General features: G+C 40.2%; 1 pseudogene; it reads left to right on the forward strand.

Annotated features, from left to right (window-relative positions):
• Positions 1 to 478: 478 nt before the first annotated feature.
• Positions 479 to 4,015, forward strand: LOC146497366 (uncharacterized; annotated as a pseudogene).
• Positions 4,016 to 5,916: the final 1,901 nt, after the last annotated feature.

Below are 5,916 nucleotides of genomic sequence, written 5' to 3' on the forward strand. Positions count from 1 at the left end.
AATGCCACAGTCACATTAGAACACAGCAACCAATCGGTCTGAATTTATAAGTCAGACAGCAGTTATTTGCTAACCTTTGTCTGTCTCCCACCAGCTTACCTTTACAACTGGCCACCCAAAGGTTTAGGATGGTTTAGCATGTGACACATTCAATCTCTGGGCCACCAGCTTCAACTATTTGCAATCAGTTGCCAAATGCAACCACGAATTGTTCCTAGTTGCAATGAATTAGCCATTCATTTTTTACTCTAGTGTGATTGATTCATAAATGATCATCCAGAATCTTCATGAAAAATGAATGCTACTTTTAAGAGTCTAATCTTAAAAGTAGAGAGGGTGTATGTCTCTGAGCTGGTTGCATAGGACAGAGGCCTAACACCTGAGTCCTCTCTCTAACATTGTACTTTTAGAAACTCTAGGAACCAACAGCAAGCCTGCAGTCTGAGAGCAAAGTGCTCAGGTTAGCTAAAATGATATTATGAGGCCTTTAAGGTATGACAGGGCCAGATTACTCAGCACTTCTCTCTTTGTAGTCCTCTGTTAATACACTTCCTGCAGGATTTAGCAGCACTAGCCATGTAATCAATTCAGCTGCTCTTCATTGGAGTTAAGATGATGTTACATAGAGGTCAAGTATTGTAGCCATAATGACAGGCACTAGTTAATAAGTCAGATGAGTCCAAAGGGCATTGTTGTATTTAACTTTATAACAGAGAGTCGGGAAGTTCAAATTAAAAAGAAAAATGCAGGAAAACAGAGTGAGGCAGGTCCGAGAAGAGAAGCTGATAGTTCAAAAGGCTTCAATTAAATATATAGAAACCAGGTCAAATATTCAAAATATACTGTAATGACGATGTTACCGTCTACTACAGTAGGGGGCGACTTGCACCTTTAGTCTAACCACAGTAAACCTAAAGACGAGGAAGTAAAGTTGCCCATGAGCAGTCACGTAATTTCCTGCAACCTGTGGCGGTAACTGTCGCCGTTTTTGTTTTCTCACAGCTGTAAGAATATTTTATAAAGTTACGTTACATTAAACTTGAATATAGCGAAGAATCCCGTGTGTGACAGTCTTAAAGTGTTAAACCTGTCAAAGCGAGTGTTTGTTTTTAGCTGTCAGCGCTTGAGATAATCACGCATGCGCAGACAAGAACTTCCTTTATTGGTCACAGCTGATTGGTGTAGAAAAAGTTTCTTCAATACTTTATCTGAATTGAGAGACACTGTAAATGCTTACTGGTTTGACGGGGTTTTGTTATTTTAGTGTGAATTTGAAGGTTCAGTCTGGTTTTGTGTGTGTGTGTGTGTGTGTGTGTGTGTTATTGTTCAGTCTGGTAATAGAATAACTGTTGTGTGGTTGATGATGATTTTTATTTGTCAGAGAGGCAGAAAACATATTTTGGATAATCAACTGCATTTGGTAGCAAAATTGTTTCTTTTTGAATCAGCTTTAAAATAAATTCTTACATATAGCTCATTTTTAAGATTGTGACTCCTGGAGCTTACAGTGACCCTCGCAGTTCACAAGCCTAACAACGTGTAAGGAGACGGTTGGCATTTAACCTATAGTCACTGTCCTGGAAACCGGCTCCTAATGTGGGCTGTCTAATTTATTGTTTCATAATTTATAAAATAACCACGTAGAACAAGTAATAATGATAATAATGGGGCGACCGTGGCTCTGGGCTGCCCTCTGTGTCCGAAATTCACCACCACACGTGCAAAGACCATGTGCAGACATCTGGAGTCCCACATCAAAAATGCAGTTTATTTCCAAGGTAAGCTGATGACAAGAGGAAATAAATGTGGGCTTCTTTTGATTAACAGCGTTGCATTTACCGTACATTTAAAGGTCAACAGTTTTACTTACTCTTACCAACTCTGATTTGGAGTCAGTAGATCAGCTTTAGAAGAAAGCTAGAGTTACTTTGAAAGGAACATGATTTTTAAATATTTATGCCATCGCATCACTGAGTAAAATCACAGCTGGACAGCTAAATTCCTAACTGTGATGTATGGCTGTCCCTTGCAGATACAAACATTTGCAGATGCAACCTGCCTTGCCGAGACACGGGTCATTACCACTGCCCGCACTGTGAGAAAACAATCATGCGCAAACTGGATGTCGAAACACATGTGATACAGTGCCACCTTCGGCAGAAATCGGGGCACCTGCATCATCGTCATCGTCCTTTTTCACTCCCTGTGCTCCCCAGCAGAGGTCAGCGCAGCCTCCTTTGGAGCGTAACCTTCCCACATCAGCTGGAGAGGACTCTTTAATGTCAGACCATTGTTACACACTTGTGTCACCTGTTGACACTCCGCCATCCTGTCAGCCAAACTCAGCTCCCCCTCAAGACGCCTGTAAACCACCTGCTGAGGCAGCACAGTCTGAAGCCACAGAGCTGCTCTCTTCATGTGTGATGTATTTAAAGTCAGTGAAGTGCCCTCACTGCGCCGTCGTTCTCTACAAAAAGAACTTATTGGTGCACATACAAAGAAAACATGGAAACCAATCAGACATTAAAGTTGCATCTCATAGTAAAAGCAAAAGTGTTAGTAAAGCTTATGGCCTCTTTGACTTTCCAAAAGGCATTCAGTGTGATTTGGACGACTGAGCTGCCTCAGAACAACAGTGGGGGCTGTTCAGTGGATCATTGGCAGTATGTGGAGAAAAACACAGTAGAAGATTTGCTGACACATATGTATTCCACACTGAATTGATTATATTTTGGTCTTTATATTATAATTTCTTGTTTAGAGGGAATTCAACATATTTTTTGCACTTTATTAAAGGAGCTTTGTTTGGTTCACAGTTCCATATGGTTTTAGGTCTCCTCTGCCTGCATGTAACCTCTTCTGATTGGTTGCCTATCACAAGCATAAGGCTTGGACAGCAGGTGGATGGAGCTTCTTTGTGGCTGAGATGATCATATTTGGGATATCCACTCTCACTGGCATCATACAGATCCAAAAGTATAGAAGATTGCCTGAAACTGAGTGTTCAAGTGAATTATTCGGTGGTCAAAGATCACAAAATTTTGACAATACCTGAAATATTTATGTACCAAGTCTTATAAAATTTCACTTAAAAGGCAAACCAGATTAAATGTGTCAATATTCAGAATAGAGGAAAAAAAGATTCTGGAAAGTTTTCAGCCTTACATCTCAGGAACAGGTGATCAAATTTTGAGAGTGTGTTGGTTTAGGCTGAGGCAGAAGTCCTAAAAAAAACTCTAACTCTAACTCTGTGGAGCAGAGCATCAGTGAAGCTGGCCCGTGCGTATCTTTGTAGCTGCAATCATGTATTTGCAGTTTCCCTTTCAAAGCAGGAGAGCCACAAAACAAGGGGCATCGAGATGATCAGTATTTTATTTATTTTTAAGTGAGTGAGGGAATGAATTTGCAGTGTGTAACATTTCTGTCAGAAATAATGAACACAAGTGCAGTAACTGCACTCTGCAGTAAGCCACTTTCTTTTAGTTTGTTTTTCTTATTCTCTTATCTGAAATTTGACTGTTATTTTATGAAACCTTTATTAAATCTTTTTCAAACTGCCACAATTACTGGGACTTGGAACAATCTGAAGTTTCTAAGATAAATTTTTGAATCTTCCAGTATATAAGTCTGACTTTAATAAATGCCTATATTTCAGAGGCTATACTCCTTCACTTTTACTTGAGTAATAAAGTTGAATCGTTGATTCAACTCTTGCCAAAGTATCTGTACCTCTGCTAAAGTGACAAGTGTGTTTACTTGTGCCATTAATTATTTTTTGATATTAATTGTTCTTTATATAATTCCCTCTGGGATTAATAAAGTGTTCTGATTCTGATTATTTACTGTTGGAACAGCACCATCCTGTGGGTTGTGGATTATATGAGTCAGACATTTTTCTCAGCCACATTCAGCCGTTTTCAGTGCATGAAATAACCAATACAACATATGCACTCAATTTTTACTAAATTTTGCTATAATTCATGTTTATATTTACCTGCCGTAGGATTTTTATTATTATTATTATTTAAAAAACGCCAACACTGGATTCATGCGATCCTGAGTCGGTGAAATGTTGAAAACGACTTCAACCAAGAGGTGGCGCCCTGCTACATCACACACCTTCAGTGGCTTCAGTTAAACTTTGCCCGGTGCTCAGCGAGGGTTCAAACTGTCGTCTTCAACCAAATAAAGGGTCACATTGTGTAAGGATTAACTTTATTAACACCCACACAAAGATACACTCCCTCACACAACCAAGAGGCTGTGTTTCCACACTCCTCTCGGAGGAAGACGCGCCCCCGGATTCGCTGGAAGAGGGGAAGCCCTTCAGACGGACCACTTGATGGGATGCAGAGAGGAGAGAGGAGCTGCTGCCGTGGCTGTGCGTGATGTTCGAGTCGTCCATCAGGGTTTCAGCGCAACACGCCTGTAGCTGACATCGCAGGTAAGGTTATGTTTTTAAATATGGACTGCGTGTTTGTGCGTCAAAACGCACCTTCACTTAACTTTTAGGAAGTGTTCCCGTGTTTGTTTGTTTGTTTTTTCAATTATAGCCACTTTGTTTTGGTCCAGGTCGTAGAATAATGCTTTTAATGTGTTTTTTATGGTGAACAGTGGCCAGATTTAAGCACTGCAGGTGGTCACAGACTCATATGACCCAGCGCTATCCAATCACATTCAGAAAGTCGACCATACACCAAACAAGTGTTTAGAATATTTAATTAGTTTGATTTTGGTAATTATTGAATTACATTTGTATATTTAACAGTACTGAGTTTGGAAAATTACAATTTTACACAATAAGCCCCCAAATCACCCCCCACCCCAGTGTGTGGTCAGCTGCAGCTCTAATTTAGCTCAGATATTTTCTGCTCAAATGAAGGAGAATGGAGAACGTTATTTCAGAGGAAGCTCTGCTCCCAGAGAGGATGTAGCAACTCACATTGCTGGTGAGTGAGATCATCCTTGTTCTCCAGATTTAAATCCTCTTAAAGGCGTAACTCAGAAGATCCGCAAAGGTCAGTAAGTGACTTATGTTTGTGTGTAGTGTCAGAATCCAAAGATCAGCTAATGTTTGCACTGAATACTGGACATAGACTGACTGACACCTCAAACAAGGCAGGTCAGTCAGATGCTGCTCAGCAGGGACCCTATAACCTTTTCACTGCTCCTGTTATCAGGGCGAGATGGAAGTTTGACATTTCAGACATGCAGTTATCTTAACGAGCGACTGAATGAACTTAGTTGCACATATACAAGAGCTATCCAGACTTGGCTCCTGCTCGGGTGTGAACATTTGAACCAAAGTGTCCAACTCCAGGCAAATTATTTCCTTTACGCATTTTCCTTTTCCGTGTTCAGAGGGATGTTCCTGGGTCTTGATAGCCATCAGTTAGAACAAAGATTTCTCACAGGGCTGTGCAACATGCAAATGAAATGGCGCATATTATAAATAAACAGAGCACTATACAGGCTCTGTTCAAATGATGACAAATGAACATCCACTGGTAGATCTTAAATTGGTGATTGCTGTCTTGTTTCCTTATTTTTTGAGGATTTATCAATAAATGTCTGCTTTTTGATTTGGACCTAACGTGCTCTCTGTCTGTTTCTGTCATACATATACGATTAGAAGACTGGATTGTAATATTAAACATGAGCGGAGTGTTAAAAACTGATGTCAGAGTAAGTGTAAGTATTATGCCTGTGAGCCAAAAAGCTCAGTGTTTTTAAAGACAGTTTTTCCTGCTCTTGGCTCCGTATAATAATAATATAGTCATCCACCCAAACAATGATCTGGCTGTGAGGTCAGAAGCACCAACTGCCTGCTGTGAAACCTTCTGTTTGTGAAGAGCAGCCAATCAGAAGCAATTTGCCTTAAAGGGAATGACTTGTTTCAGAACCAAGGAGCTGTAT

The sequence above is a fragment of the Neolamprologus multifasciatus genome, chromosome 18 (genome assembly GCF_963576455.1).
Source record: "Neolamprologus multifasciatus chromosome 18, fNeoMul1.2, whole genome shotgun sequence".
NCBI lineage: Eukaryota > Metazoa > Chordata > Actinopteri > Cichliformes > Cichlidae > Neolamprologus > Neolamprologus multifasciatus.